This window comes from Anas platyrhynchos, chromosome 5 (assembly GCF_047663525.1).
Source record: "Anas platyrhynchos isolate ZD024472 breed Pekin duck chromosome 5, IASCAAS_PekinDuck_T2T, whole genome shotgun sequence".
In the NCBI taxonomy this organism is placed as follows: Eukaryota; Metazoa; Chordata; class Aves; order Anseriformes; family Anatidae; genus Anas; species Anas platyrhynchos.
In genome coordinates, this window is record NC_092591.1 from 49,782,625 (window position 1) to 49,795,215 (window position 12,591).

Consider the following 12,591-nt stretch of genomic DNA (forward strand, 5'->3'; position numbering starts at 1 on the left):
CTTCTGATGCAACACATGACTTCTTCTTGGCCTCTGACTAAGCTGCTCCTTGTGCCAGTCAGCTCAGGAGGTGAATGTGTCCTTCTGCTGTGTTCACACAGAATCATTGACTTCAGCTGGCTCTCAGAGCTACATAAAAGCACAGCAGTGGTGCTGAATGCATTTAGACATTTTAAGGAAGAAAATCTGTACTTCTGACTGAGAGATCTACCCACAGTAAGTGGCTTTCACCACATCGGAATGCTTCTGTCTCAGCCATTTTATACCCACAGAGCGTAGCATGGTCAGCGAGCAAGATGTGGGAAGTAAAAAAAAGACAAACCAAAAACCAACAGATGAATCACAGCAAAGCAGGGATGAATACAGGAAGGCACCTTAGAAGCCTCTTGTTACTAGAACTGTGTGATTTGGCGTTTGTTCACCAGTAAGTCATCTAACACCTAGTGATTCACTTGTTTTGCCATAAGAAAGATGCCTTATACCACATGCCTTATACCGCGTGCATACTCTTTTGGGTGTGCAGCTCTGAAAGAGAATATAACCCCAAGCTGCTGCCAGCAGACAGCTGATACATGAAATGTCAGAACTCTGTGCAGCTGGTACCCGAGCCATTGGCCACCTTGCCAAAATTACTTGCTGCGGTGACCTCTCTGCTGTCACAACTGGCAGGTCCTGAACGACCTGAAAGTGGCCCCATAAATCAGGCTCACAAGCAGGCAGTGCTAGCAGCAGAGGAACTTGTGTCACTGCTTGCTGGGGTCTTCCTTGCTCTAAGGGCACACGCTGAGGATCTCAGCTATCCTGGGCTCTGAGGCTGGTATCACTCATCAGCTCTGACTAATTTTACAGAAAATAGTTGATTTGGAGTGGGTAGAAGTGAGGTATGAGACCTTCACAAACAGTTCTCAGTGAGGCAGGCAGAGACACTGTTACAAGCATGGTTCCTCCTTGCCAGCTTTGTCAGAAGGCAGAGGAAGGAGAGAGCGAGTAGAACAGCAGGGACTTTCTTTGGCAGGGCTGAGAGCTGTGGTGATAAGCAGAGAACTGTCCAAGAGAGGGATGGAAAGTAAAAAGTATCACACCCGAAGTGAGAGTCTAGGGCAGTGATATTTGTAGCAGTACTCTGCATGGGTATGAGTGAAGACCCGTATCATTTTTGATAGCTGAAGGAGGGGGTATCAGTAATTTTGATACGAAGTGGCAAGTCAGGCTGAGATATATTGCTCTGTGAATAAATGAGGACATTATTTGAAAGAAACCACACAAAGTATCTGGAAAATGTAGGCATTGTTCAAATATGAGAATCTAGAGAGGAAAGGTCTGAAATGAAGACGCAGAAGGGTCATATCTTATGTATATATATATAATATTATAAACTAGAAAAAGAAGTGCTAGGACTGGAATAGAGAGTACAGCCATGCACTGGTAATTAATTTTTTTGGTGTGTTATTACCTGGAGACAAGATGAAGGAAAAGTGACCAAAACAAAAGACCCTCCTTCAGGAAGATAAAATGATGAAGCAATTAAGGAGGTAATTGCTCCAAAATGCAGGACAAAAGGATTTTACAAGAGGGCAGCAGTGTGTTTCAGAAATGGCCAACAAACACTTCAGAGGTGGTGGGAGCTGAACTGAGGATTGACTGAAACATGGCATTTTGAAAATTTTACATAACACTCAGGTCTAGAGTATCGAAATCAGCTTTGAGAGGATTTAGGATGGATGTGTAGGATTCTAAGTAATTAATTTAAACATTTAGTTTACTAATTTTGGGGATAAAAGCCACAGGGAGATGGAGATGCTAAAGAGACAAAGTCGGGGGTGGGATGGGAAGAATTAAAGCAGGAGGATGGAAAAAAGGGTTTGTTCTGCTTGCTCATCCCCTTTGGAAATTTATAGTATGATTTCTAACAGAGGTCAGTATAAAGCAGGCTTGTTGCCACTCTTTTTGCCTGACTGTGATTCGTGGTATGACTGTAAAGCATCACACACAAACATGCTTCAGTTCTTTTCTTCATTTAGATCTTCTCTCCCTGAGGGCTGGTTTGTTTGTCTTCTCCATCGGAGGTTTGCCACTGACGTGACAAACAGCACTCCACGGAAGAGTAAGCTTTAGAAACACAGAAATTGGAGATGGAAAATTCCTCTGTAAAAGATCAACTAGCCCACTGTGCTTGGTAAGCCAAGGCATAAACACTAGCATTGTGCTTATTTAAAATACCACAAGAAGAAGTGTTCCTGAACAACTGCTCCACCAGGTAGTGCATCTTATAGCCAAGTCATTGTAACAATACTTATCCTAATCTTCGGTGTCTCATTTCATCCTCTTTTCTCCTTCTTCACAATAACAGTGCTCTTACTTCTGCAGACTCCCACGGTGCCTTATCCCATTCCTGATTTTTGTAGCATTGTGTCCTATACCTCGTGCACAGCACAACCAGATGTGTTTAGCTCTTTCAGCTCATATGATAATGTCTGTAAATCAGTCCTTATCACTCCTACTTTCTAAAAATGTGTTCCTTTATATTTGTAAATGCCCGTCTGATGAGGTGTTCAGAACTGAATGCAATATTCCAGGAGATTATACTATAATACCACTAACACAGGCCTTTGTTACAGCTTCTGTTTATGAAGCATACTGCCCATTGTGATTTTTTGTTATTTCTGTTCACCCCCAATCCACCCATCATCTCATATTACAGGCATGTCTAATTTACTGTCTGCTGTCCTGCTAGTTTAGGTCACTTTCGGTGTTACAGCTTCTGAGAATCCTCCTTCCCAATGAATAGTTGTGATTTGAATTATTTCTCTCCAGATATAATAGAGATGCATTTTTTTTTTCTTCTGTGGAATTAGGTATTGTTTCCTGAACCTCATTTGTGCCAGAGCTTTGAATTGTAAAATTAGTAGAATAATGTACTCTCAACCCCATGCCTTGGAGATGTTTTCCTCCCTTTGCTTCTCCGAGTTTGAAACCATAAAAATTAATATTAAGAAAGAACTAAAGAAAAAAAAATGATCTTTTTGCATGAGTTCTTTGAGCTTCATAGCATCACTGCTACATGGAATTTCCTCTCTGCTGCTCAAAGAGAAAGGTGAAACAAATTGTTAGACAATTTCCACTGTGTCACTCCAGCACTGCTAAACTCCTTGTCCTCACAGTGACTGCGCTGGGATAGGAGGTTGCTGTTCGCAGCGCATCCCCAGCCATCTGCCCCACACTCCTTGCTAGAATCTGCAAGTTAACCTCAAGCATAGCCACTCCCTAACCCTCTTCTATCTAAACCATCCACTTCAGTGGAAGGCAATTTTTTATTGCTTGCTTGCGTGCTCTCTGTCTCGCTTGCTCATTTGACAGCTAGAGCAAATGCATGCTGTCCCAGCAGATGGCAAGGGAAAGAGACCTTTGGTGGCTAGAATAAGAGCAAACTGAGTGATGGCAACCACTTAACCTGGTTCAGCTGCAGCCCTCAGACCCTTGAAAATCAGTGCCAGAATTAGGAATGTTTTTCAGATGTTATGGCTGTCCTCATTGCCCTGCTAGACCACACTGTGTTTTGTTCCCCAGAACTCACTTCTGGGAAGCAGATCATCTTGAAGACCTGTCAGATCACACACACAAAGCCATGGCTCTATGCTGTGGATTCTTCCCATCATCAAGTGCATTATAAAACAAGCCAATTAAAGGTCACATCTGTTAGTCACAACTTTTGTGGTTTGGCTCTTATTGAACACCAAACTGTGTGAGAGCAGGACGTGTGTGTGCTCGAGGCTGTCTTGCTATCAAGCGTGCTGCAGAGAGGATGTGTGGTGTCAGGGCAGAGTGTCAAAAAACAAAATTAAGGCTGCAGCTATTTTTCACATATCCGTTCAATCTGAATGTTAGTAGCAACATCTTTGATGTTGTCAGTTTGCTTGCTTTTCAGTTCTTCAGGATGATGCTGTAGACTTGAGCAAGGCCAAAGAAGAGAAAATTCCTTGCACATAAAGTGAAGAGCAGTTCATTCACACCACTTCTTGGCTCCAGTGCTTCAGCAGACATTTGTAAATTATCACTTATCTGTGGGAAGCAAGGATCTTTCTTCAGAAACCAAATTATTTTCTTTTTGGTCTCACCAAAGCTTAAAGAGAAACTTGAGCTACTGAAGGTCGTTTTCCTCACCTCTCAATCTAGCAGACAGCTCTTTTCTCATCAGATCCCTTCCACTGCAACTCCGTCCCACTCAGGTAAGCTTTAGGGCAGGAGTTACCTGCCTCTAGAAGTTAGGTGGGTTGTTTTGGGCAGCACCTTTCATAATCAGCTGGGGCAGAGAGTCGTTTCCAGAGGGCAGTTCTTCCTAACCTAACAGAGCTGTCTGACCTATGTGAGGTGAATTACCTCTGGACATGCCTCTTTCCCTACTAAAGGGGCCCAGACAAGTAGATTACAAGAGGTTTTGTGTACTCTTAGGTAGATAAAGTTGGGTGAGATGAATCCCAGTGTAAGTCTTTTATCTTTCTCTTCTGTGCTAACGTTTCTAATGATCTTTCTTGTCTGTCCTTGCTGTGTATTAAAGTCTACCCAGTACATACGCTCCTGTGTAAGTGACAAGGGCTGTCTCTACACAGACACAGAGGCCTCGCTGCTTCCTAAAGAGTAAACTAAAGTGGCTCCCACCTTCTTCCTGTTGTGGTGGCAGGGATCTTTTCGGCTCTTTCCTCCATCTTCTCCCACAAGCGGGAGTCCAGCAATACAACAGGATGCTCACAGTAAGTCTGTGTTGTGGCAATGATGTCTCCTGGTGGTAGTCTTGAAGCTAGAGCCCCAGGGGTCTGGTGAACGGCTTTCCCCTCCTAAACGTGGGGTCTCAGACCTCTGCATGTTCAGGTGTTCGTCCCACACCTGAAATGTATTTTCAAGTTGTGAGTCATAACCATGTGAGTTTAAACCTGGGGAAAGATGCTGGCTTGTACACTTTTTAAAAACAAAACAAAACAACAACAAAAAACTAGCGATTTTACTATACTCACATAATGTCAGAATCTGAGATCTGTCCCAGGGTCTATACTGCTTTTACCTGAATGTTCATTTCTCACACCTAACTTCTAAAGTTAGGTAACTCCTGCCCTAAATCTCTTGCTTGTTTTTTCTTGCAGCGTTTCTGTCAGATGGAGCACACCACTGACCAGGTACGTGAGGTCACCATTTGCTTTGTGTGTAAATTCTTTAGGATCTTTGCTGGCCCACAGAGAACAGTTGAGCTGTGATAAACCACACCCTTGCCTCTCCAGTCTCAGAGCAGCCGTCACTTCCCGGCCCTATCACGAGCCACCGATAGGAGACCACCACTCACACTCCATTTCTGCAGTGCTGTCTCTGAAAAATTAGTGATTGTTGGCTTGAAAAGCAGATGCAAAATGAAAGACAATTTGTGCTTTTAATTGCTAGTGGATTACCAGATGCACTAAAACTTTAAGTGCTGGATAGACACCAGCTGTCATCATGTGCCTCACCGCCCTGGGACTGGAAGCACGTTCCTGTATGTGCTCATATAGCTTGTCAGAAGGCAAGTTCCAGGTTTTCATGTTCATAAGAATACCTCCGATTTGTGCAGCTCTGGCAGTACCAGTGGGCAGTACGTAAGGTTCGCAGTGCCTCAGTGACTCTTTAGTTTTACACATCTGGAGATGGAAAAGGAGGGACAGCCTCATGAGAACACCACTCCTACAAGGACGTGTGGCGAGTGGTGTCATCTGAGCTCCCTGCATCTGCTTCCAGAACGACTCAGAGCATCAGAGGATCCCAGCACGGGCTGGTGGGTTAACCCAGTGCTTCCAGAGTAGCACCAGCTTCTCTGATGTTCAGAGCAGACCCAGCCCTGTTGTAAAATCATGGTTTGAAGACATAAAACTGTCTGCAAAAACAGTGCATTGGGTTGCCAGGCATCAGCAACGCTGTGCACTAATTCACATAATCCTCTTAAACACTTGGAGCAAACGACACTGTCCCATTGATTCGGTCTTCCTCCTTCAAGCACTTCAAATCTCAGCACCTTAACCTAAGGATTTGCTCTCCAAAAGTCACTGTGACTGCCCGAGTTATGCGTTTGATGCAACTGCTTGCTGCTTGCACCTACTCGTGTCTTTTCTTTAATCTCGTGAACTTTTCAGCAGTTTCCTGAGCGATACCTGCTGCAGACGGCGACGGCTGAGCAGCTCGCACTGCCACGGGGCTGCAGGAGGAACCCCAAAAGGTAAGGCGAACCCCCGGCACGCCCCAAAGGCACGGCCACTTCGTGCGCCCCGCCGGACCCGGCACGGGCCCCCAGCCCCCCCAGCCTCCCCGATTTCTTTCCCTCGAGGGCTGAGGGATCCAAACTGTGGGGTGGGAGCCCAGGGATGGGGAGGGAGCCGCTGCCGCAACCCCTTGGGGGTGCCCGACCCGGCTCGGCCCCCCGGCCCGGCCGCCTTTTGTCTGGGGGGGGAGGAGCCAGCAGAAGGCAGATCGTAAAAAAAAAAAAAAAAAAAAAAAAAAAAGAAGGGCTGGCCGGGAGCCAGGAAGTGTAAAAATCCTGACCGGTTGGTGGCAAATTTCGCCAGATCGCGGCGAAGATCGCAGCGCGTCCTGCAGCCCGCGGCGGGCGCGGAGCGGGGAGCGGAGAGGTGCGGAGCAGCAGCACGGGGAGCAACAACACGGAGCAGCACAGAGCAGCCAGAGAGCAGCCGGAGAAGCCAGAGAGCAGCCGGAGAGCAGCCCGGAGCAGCCTGGATCAGCGCCCTTCTCTGCCGCCCGCCCCGCAGAGCGGCGGGGTGAGTGCGGGGGACGCCCCCGGGGTCCCTGCGGAGCGGGGAGCGGGGGCAGCGCGGCCCCAAGGAGGGGTCGTGCCCGGGGGGACCCGCGGGAGGCGGCCGGGCCGAGCCCAGCCGTGCCGCCGGGGCAAGTTCTCCATTTAAAAAAATATTAAAAATAGCCCCTCCGGCTCCACGGTGCTGCCGAGTGAGTCATTTCCAAACCGAATGTCTCAGTCGCAGCCTTCCCCCCGGGAGACACAATAATTCTGAAACCGGGGGTGAAGGGAAAGAGATTTTTTCCCTCCCCTCTTTTTCTAAATAGATTGAATTAACGCGCAGCCGCTGCGGAAGACAAAAGCCGTGAGCAGCGGGCTGCCTGTTAAAAAAAGTGAGGCATAGCTCCATCCTTTTCCCCCTTCCCTCGGGCCTCTCCCTGGTGGCGATGCCACCCGCGTTTTCCTGAGAAGCGCTGGGAGCCTCTGTGCCCAGAGCTGTCCGTTTTCGTGGACGAAATCTGCTTTCTGTTTGTTCCTTCGGCTGTCAAACCCGTCCCCTGTCCCCTTTGCTGCAGGATGTCAGCTGCAGCCAAGGGTCCTGCCAGCAGTGACCCCAGCCGACGCCGCTCCTGGCTGTCCGTGCTGGAAGAACAGTCCAAAGCAGGGCTATTTTCTTCTGCCTTTTCCAGTCATATGATGATTTGTTCATGTAAGCAGGCTGTCTCAAGCAGAGGGACTTTTTGTTTGTCAGCAACAAGTGCTGAACGTATTTATAGGCGATGCTGCAATTCTGTGGTATGAGAGGTTTCAGTTATGCAGAACTCGAAGGTACCTGGATCAGAGTGCAAGGGCTGTTTACATCTTTCATACAGCGCTGTGTGTGCATGCATATTTGAAGCATACACCCATAGCTCTTATTTCACGGTGAGGCAGCATGTCCTAGATACAGAAGCTGATGTGTAGGCTATGTAGTTTTGTTTTGTTTTGTTTTTCTAAAACAGAAGCTGCAGTCCGACTGTGCAGTAGTCCCCAATGGTACAGACAGACCATGGGAGAGAAGGCGCTGCGCTGTCCTGATGAACTGGCTTTCCTTAAACTCGGAAGCCACCAAGCTAGGGGTAAAGTCCTGTCCTCTGACCCCTGTGAAGAACTTTGTTAGTGCTTTGGCAACAAAAAATGACCTAGAGCTGAAAATATGTACAGTAAGATATGCCAGCTATTTTACAGCCATGTGAGAGATGTTGGGTTTGAGAATACGATCTGTGGCAGTAACCCAAATCTAATGCCACTGCTGTCCTGGTAAGTAGAGAACTGCGATGCAAAAGCACTTTGCTTTCTTTTTTTGCTCTTTAGATTCAATTTCTTTTATTCATGCTATTTATATGCCTCGCAGCCAGGAGAGACCACTGTGACTGACTGACTTGTCTCACAGGGTGCAGAGCGCTCAGGGATTCCCGCAGCAGGTCTGTGACTTTTCATTCAGCTGTAACATGCAGGAGATTCATCATCTTAAAAGTGCCACCAAAGTGCTAAACTGAAGGACGTAAATACAATTATTTTGTGTTCCAAAACACACAAAAAAAGCAGACTTAACAGCCCACGTAAATGAAAATTTCACAGTAATCTAAGACAAGGTATGCTCACGATACACAGCTCATAGTCAACATATGGCATTGTTGCTAAGATTTTAGTGCCGTGGACTTTGATAACATAGTGGAGGGAGGAAAACGCTTGGGCTTGGGTCGAAAATCAGCTGCTTTTTGTGAAGCAGCAGGTAAAGCTTGGGAGAAACTTTTCTAGAGGTGGATTATTCTGTGTTTGCCTATAATGGGTCTGTTCTGAATCTCTGATTGAAATAGCTGTCCAGTCAGGTAGGGTACATTGCACTGATGGGACTGCAGTGCCGAAGGTGGACAGGGGAGTTCAAGCACACAAGCCCGTAGTGAAATCTCTTTTTTTCATGTCAGTTTAGTAGTGTTTCCTTCTGGTAGTTTTACAGCAGCCTTAAGGTGACAGTTTAGCTGTGTATCACATTTGTCTTCAGCCTTCAAGATAAAATTCTCTGTAATTATTTTCATGCAGTATGTTTATGTACTGTTTAATGTCAGCTCAGACTCTGATAACACTTCCAAGGTTCACTTTTAAAGCTCAGCTGGAGCACAGGTAGCATCAACTGACTCCATGACTCCTTCTGGAAGAATTTGAACACCCTAAATTTCCAGCAATGAAAGACACAGAATAGGTGAGACAGGTAGTTAACATTTTATTTGAGAAATGAATAGATGTAGCTTCCTTTCTTCTGGAAAGAATGGAGGGATGGGAGTTGAATAGATCATCAAAGGCTTAGATATAGCAGGCAAATATGCTCTAGAAGGGTATCTTTCAAAACTCATTTTCTGTGCATCTGTAGTTTTTGTGTTCTTCCTTTCCCTCCGTTTCTCTCTCTCTCTCTCTTTCTGTAATGTATGGCCTTTTGTATCCACTGTTTCTGCTGATGTGAATTCAAGCATAAATATACATTGACTAAGTATGTTCTGGGTTCCAGGGCTTATTCAGTAGGGCGTAGCAACCCATTCTTACCCCGTGAGATAGGGCTAAGTGTAACTTAGGGGAAAGAAGATTGTGCTGAAGATTTTAGCAAAAGCCGTGTGATACAAGACCTGGCTGAGGGTGGGCTGTAATGTAAAATCGGGCTACTTAAATGCAGTGTTTTGTAGTCCTAGGGTTAAAAATATGGGGTGTACTTCTGTTTCTAACAACAACAGTAGGAACTCTGAAAACAAACAAACAAAAATGAAAACAAAAGGAAAAAGTATGAAGTGCAAGAAAGCACCGGGAAGATAGATTGTCATTCTACTTGCAGCATAGACAGTTCCTAAAGTAATTGCAGTTGCTGATGTTTTGTTTGGTCTTAAAGAGGTGTATCTTGCCAGCTTCCTGATTAACATTCCTAGAAAATTAAACATGTCATTGCATTTAGACTGAGACAACTTTTTGCTTCCCCCGAGGACCTGTGTTCTCCCCTCTGCCTCATCTTTTCAAAATGAGTGACCTCCTGCCTGGTGCCTTTAGGAAAGCATTGCCGTGGCTCTCCTTTGTCTGTTCCCCTCTAGTAACTTTATGAATTAGTGAATTTCACTGCATTTGACCAAAGAAGGAAAAGTCTAAAAGGATAATGTTTCTCTGAGCTTTGTGAAAGCATTTTTAGTGCCTCTGCTGAAGGAAGGGCTCTGGGGAAGGTTTTCCCCTCCTGCACATGTGAAACCCAGGAGGGAGCGTGATGTGGGAGATCAGGCCTGGTTTAGTTCTGCTGCTCATGTAACTGGTGAATATGAACAGTTTATTTGTTGAACAGCTACATTTTTCATTCCCACAACAGCCCAAAGCTTCTCCATATGGCGAGCAAAACTGCTATGGTCTCTACAGACTGCCAATGTACTTTATAATTTGTTTTGAAATAGTTAATACAAGTATTTCCTGATTTTTGCAGCAGATGCTACTGGGGAGTTATTGGAAACAGGTTGAAGCTGCTACAAGTTAATTTTTAGGTTTGAAAACACATTTGTCAATTCAATCTTAAAGCCTTTGCTACAGCAGAAAGCCTGATAGCTTGCTCACACTGTTGTCATTCAAGTGATACATTCCTGGCCTGCTGTGCTGCAGGAGGGATACACTTAGTGCATCTACCAAATGCTATTCCCGACAGTGGAAGGAAATAACTATTTATGTGTGTGTCATCCTTTTTTCCTGGTATAAATGTTTTCATGCTGTTGCTTGTTCCAGTGTAGCTGGGCTCATTCAAAGTCATTCTGGTGATCAGCAGAGTTTAAGGCTTCTAGGCCTAGGAATAAAATAGCCCATTGAACTTGCAGGCAGCTTTGAGGACTGAGCAACTTGGAGTACTATTTTCTTATTACATCGGTTATGATTTTTAGGGGGTAATCACATGAGCAATATATAGTATAGAACTGGAGAAAAAACAATGGTGACTTTAACTCTTCTGTTGGAAGCTGGCTGCATCGTTATGGGTGAAGCTCCGTAGAGGGATGCAGATAGGCTTTCAGTTGATCAGGAAATGGTGATACCTCTCCATTTGTTCCCTCTTATCCCCTCCTCCTCTCCTGTGGATGTGGTTCTTATTAAACCAAAGACATGAGTGTATTTTTTCAGTCCCAACTCAGTCCATCAGTTCTATGATTCTGAAACTGCTACGTTTCTGCTTCTTGCCTCCCCTAGCTGGGTTTTTGGCGTGGTTGTTACTTCCATGGGGAGTACAATAGTCTTCAACCAGGTTAAGTCACTTGTTCATGCATCTCATTCAAATTGGTATCTAACTTCATGCTGATCAGCTAAGTGATTCTTACGAGGTGTTCTCTTCTATTTTCCACCCAAGCATTTCAAAGCGTTTTATGAATGTGTGGAGCCTTTTAACAGCTTTAACAATTTTCTCCATTTCCAAATGTGAGTTCAAAGAATTAAGTATGGTTTCTAAGATAATACAGAAAACCTGTGATAGAGAACTAAGTAACTTTGTCGTCTTAGATGCTACTCCTATGTTATAAGATGCTTCTTTTTCTGTATGTTCTTTCCTATGACTTGATCTCTTTAGTCCACATTATACTGGCTTGTTCTGTGCCAGTCCTGTTTTCATATATATATTTTTGTAAGAAATTGTACAATCATTTGTATTTATTTGAATTTGTCTTACTTCTAACAGGCCGTCAACTCCAAAGGGGCTGCAATGGTCTCCAAATTACAGAGAAGCTTTTCAGACTGTGGTGGGCTCTAAGCAAAGGTTATTCCCCCTCCTCTTCTCAGATATTTCCTCTCACTCTAACCAGAGTTTCACTTTGAGTTTCAGGTTTGCTTTAACCTCAAGGACTCAAAGCACAACTAAGTGGAAACCACGGAGTTTCTTTTCGAATGCTACATGGCTCTGGTACCAAAGCCAAGTTAGAGAGGTCTTTCTGTTGGGTAATTTGTTTGGGATGCATAATGAAAAACGACATGATGTGGCTCCAGTTGGAGGAAGGAAATATGCAGAAGGAAGCAGGGACCCTGGGCTCATTTGTGAGAGGTGGGTAAGTAATGGGAGGATAGGGAAAATGAGATCTTGTTTTGAGTGGTTAAAGACTAGCAACAAAATTACGGCTATATGGGCACATAGCAGAGGGTCAAATACACTACTGGAAGGGGCGTATTCCCATATTTTGCAGTTGCCACTTTTTTTTTTTTTTTAATGTACTTAATCTCCATACTTAAAATCTATCAGGTTTAATTAAGGATAGGCGAGCACAGTAGAACACCTCCAGACTCTTTATAGGGCACCAAGTTGCTGCCTTCATGGTGGGTGGCCCAGCAGCAGAAAAAATAAATTAAAAATTGACACCTTTTGGTACTGAGCCAGCTGCGGAAAGAAGAGGTAGATCAGGTGATTCCTCGCTCCTTACAACAGTGTGGAATCCTTTGAAAAGTTTCATTAAAGGAGCTTAGAGGTATGTGTTTCTCTGGTGAATAGGATCCTGGCTTGGGAGGTGGAAGACCTGGGTGAGTCATTTCACTGGCTTTGCAGCTTCGTTTCCTCAGCCAGAAAATGGAGATAATGATTTTTACTCTCCTTATTAATAATCCTCCTAGAGCTCTCGATGAAAGGAGCGTTTTGCAGGGCTGAGTGGCCCTTCCACCCGGGGCTCAGCCTGCCTGGGCCGCCTCGGGGCTTTCCCATGGCGCGGCGTGGGGCAGGCAGGCATCCCTGCGGTGCTTGGCACTGCGTGCACTGGGGCCAGCCGGGGCTGCGAGGCCGGGAGGTGTGTGCTGGGGCTGCA

The 12,591-nt window shown here is 45.3% G+C and overlaps 1 protein-coding gene across 6 annotated transcripts in view; it reads left to right on the forward strand.

Annotated features, from left to right (window-relative positions):
* Nucleotides 1–12,591, forward strand: part of PRR5L (proline rich 5 like) — a 67,720-nt gene that overhangs the window by 18,597 nt on the left and 36,532 nt on the right. For 2 of the 6 annotated variants that reach the window (XM_038179133.2, XM_038179131.2), the window contains exons 8-12: nucleotides 3,926–4,226; nucleotides 4,608–4,748; nucleotides 5,136–5,168; nucleotides 6,153–6,232; nucleotides 6,579–6,788. The gene's annotated coding sequence lies outside the window, so the exon portion shown is untranslated. Of the gene's footprint in view, nucleotides 1–3,925; nucleotides 4,227–4,607; nucleotides 4,749–5,135; nucleotides 5,169–6,149; nucleotides 6,233–6,503; nucleotides 6,789–7,767; nucleotides 9,009–12,010; nucleotides 12,314–12,591 lie in introns of those variants that run through there. The other 4 variants (XM_072039036.1, XM_072039035.1, XM_027458262.3 and 1 more) reach the window with 4 other exon arrangements.